Consider the following 2,786-nt stretch of genomic DNA (forward strand, 5'->3'; position numbering starts at 1 on the left):
ATACCAATGCAAATCTCTACAGCATATTCCCCTTAAATTTAAACAAACATTTACAAACAATATTTGAGAATATGGGTGTAGTTCTCTCCAAACTGCTTCCTGCTGTTAATTGGGTGAGGTAATTTTTGGGGGTATTCTTGGTGACCTTTCATGAGTTCTTGTTGAATCAAACCACATTAGTCTGGAAGGATTCCACAAGTTCTCATCCTCTGTGGAAATAAAAGCATAACCTCTTTTCCAAAGCAACATATCTTTAGACTCAAGAAAACTTTAACACATATATGTTGGTTTAGCTTAGCAGCCTATATAATGAAATGTCTCTCTGAACTTAGCTCCTTTACATTCAAAAAAGTTCAAAGAAAATACAATAATATACATAATCCAGACTCTGTGTGTATTCCATCTTTATGTGGCTTCTTTTTCTTACTCTATTTCTTTTTCTACAAGTTTAATATTTATTTATTTATTGATGATAAATTCTAAGGTCAAATTTTATTTCTACAAAAAAAAGGCAATAGAAACAATATAAAACACATTGAAGAGATATTACTGAGTGAGCTTCAAGTGAGCTTGACCTTGGAAAGGCTGAATCCAGAGGGAGGGAAAGGCCGTCCTGTTCCTGGGCTGCACCAGCAGCTGCTCTGAGGAAGGGGCAGCTGGTAACAAAGCAGAAGCCACCAATGATGATCCCACAAAATGCAAATCATGCGGAGCACGACAGTGGTGGCCTACTGTGCTCAGGAGTGGGGGCTCCTTGGCACATCTCAGCAGAGCTTGGTGGTGGAGAAGCTTGAAATTTCAAAAGAATATTCTGGCTTTTGCTTTGCCTGGGATAACCAGAAGGTCGTCTACCACAGCTGCAGGGAGGGCTACTGACTGGAGAGAATTCATCACACAAGTGCGTGGCATTATCTGCTGGCAGACCCTCCCTCCAAGGTCACCACAAACCTGGTATTGCAGGGTTCTCTACAAAGACAGCCTGACCATGGGTTCAGAGCGTGGGGTCTGCCCATTGAGTCTGTTACTGTGGAAACACTTTGCTAAGATTTTATGTAAAAGCAGCTTCCCTTTGCACAGACATTCTTTTGGGGGTTGATAATGTTTTATAACCTTTTGTAAGTACATTACTAAGATGGCATTAGGGGACTTGAGCTATCACCCATAGGCAATGTGGCACAGGAGAAAGGCTGCTGCTTCTGTGGGGAGCTGGGGCCTTAGTCTGTGGAAGTGGGATTGAAAAAGAAGAAGGCGATGGAGAGATGGAATCACAACTTTTTTAAAAAAAAAAAAACCTTCTGGGCTAACTAACTTTGAGTCTGGGCAGGAAAAGAAATGGCATTCTTTCAAAGTAGACTAAAGCAGTGATTTTTAAAACAAAGCAAGCAGAACTAGAACAGCTGAATTTTTAACCCTTCTTTACAGGTTACCTGGACCACTTTTGAATAAGAAAACTGTAGAAAGTTAGTAACTGCCACAAGCGGATGCCAGGTGGTGACATGTGTCAGTTTTCCAGAGTCCTGCTTTGTGGGGTATCTGAACACACTGCTCAGGGGCTCTGCTCAAACTTGCTGGAATCACTCATGGCAGATTTTAGTCCACAGGTCGCTTTCCCCCATATTTCTTTGTAAACTCTTCAGCATTCTTACAGAATTTTTTTTACTGTCCTTAGAGTATTCTTCAGCTAGGTCAGCCCGGAGTGGGTGCTCAGGCTGGGAGTCATTCACCAGTGCTATGAGGGACTAGATTACTTGGTTGGTTTTGGTGGCTGGCTTCCAGTTTTCAACACTAATTACCGGCAGACAGACCTGCCCCTTCTCATCAATTTTAGGGTGGTAGATCTTGTTTTTAAATATGATCTTGGGTGGTTTGAATGGATACTCTGCTGGAAAGTTGATTTCAATTCTGAAGGCCCCCTTGTCATACATAGGGTTGTCAGGAACAATAAGCCCTTGCCAAGTCAATAAATTAACTTCATCAACCTGGATGTTACAGAAGTTTTTCATTCTACATTTGAGGATTGCTTCAAGCTCCTTCATCAGCCTCCTGCTGGCCACCATCTTGGATCTCAATATTTATTTTATTATCTTTACTCCTAAGACTCTATTATTGTGTGCACTCTGTATCTTTAAAGGCTTTGTTCTATTTTTTAAACCATTTAATTCCTTTTATAATAGTCTATACTGTTTTTTCTTCTCTCACCTAAGCGTATGTACATTTATTCAACACTGTGGTCCATTTAGAGATTTTTTTATGTCTGAATCTGTCCTATTGTGTATCTGTAATTTTTTAAGTCTTAAAATGCTATGCAGCAACTAAGACTGCTTTGTCTTTTGGCTCCACCTAGTCCAACATGTTGGAGGAAGTATGTTCACTACCTCCAAGAGCCATTCTCTCCACTCCAGATGCAGGGTTGGATCACAGCAGGTCTGCGTTGCCATTAAGCATGTTGTAGCACTCTGCTCACGAACCCCATTTAAATGCTTGGCCTACTGAAAGAGTCAGAGTTCGTGCTAGCAGCATGGCCCATGGCCAGGAAGCCACCATTTCAAAGCAGCATGTTTTTTTTGTTTTTTGTTTTTTTTTTTTCCCTGCTACCACTGAATCAGAAAAACATCTCTTAAAGGAGCTGTGGCAAGCCACCAGCAAAATACTGGCTGCTAAGAAGCCATGCTTAACTCTGATCTTTTGTGTCTAAAATTACTATTTAAGCTTTCTCCGATTTTACATGTATTTAGTCAACGACATTGGCATGTTAATTTATTGTAAAGAGTTGCTTGTTTGTTTAA

At 40.6% G+C, this 2,786-nt stretch overlaps 1 pseudogene; it reads right to left on the reverse strand.

Moving 5' to 3' along the window:
* Positions 1-1,590: 1,590 nt before the first annotated feature.
* Positions 1,591-2,057, reverse strand: LOC126492518 (ubiquitin-conjugating enzyme E2 L3-like; annotated as a pseudogene).
* Between the last annotated feature and the right edge of the window lie 729 nt (positions 2,058-2,786).

Source organism: Alexandromys fortis, unplaced genomic scaffold, assembly GCF_014885135.2.
Source record: "Alexandromys fortis isolate MF-2015 unplaced genomic scaffold, M_Fortis_MF-2015_v1.1 scaffold_251, whole genome shotgun sequence".
Classification (NCBI taxonomy): Eukaryota; Metazoa; Chordata; class Mammalia; order Rodentia; family Cricetidae; genus Alexandromys; species Alexandromys fortis.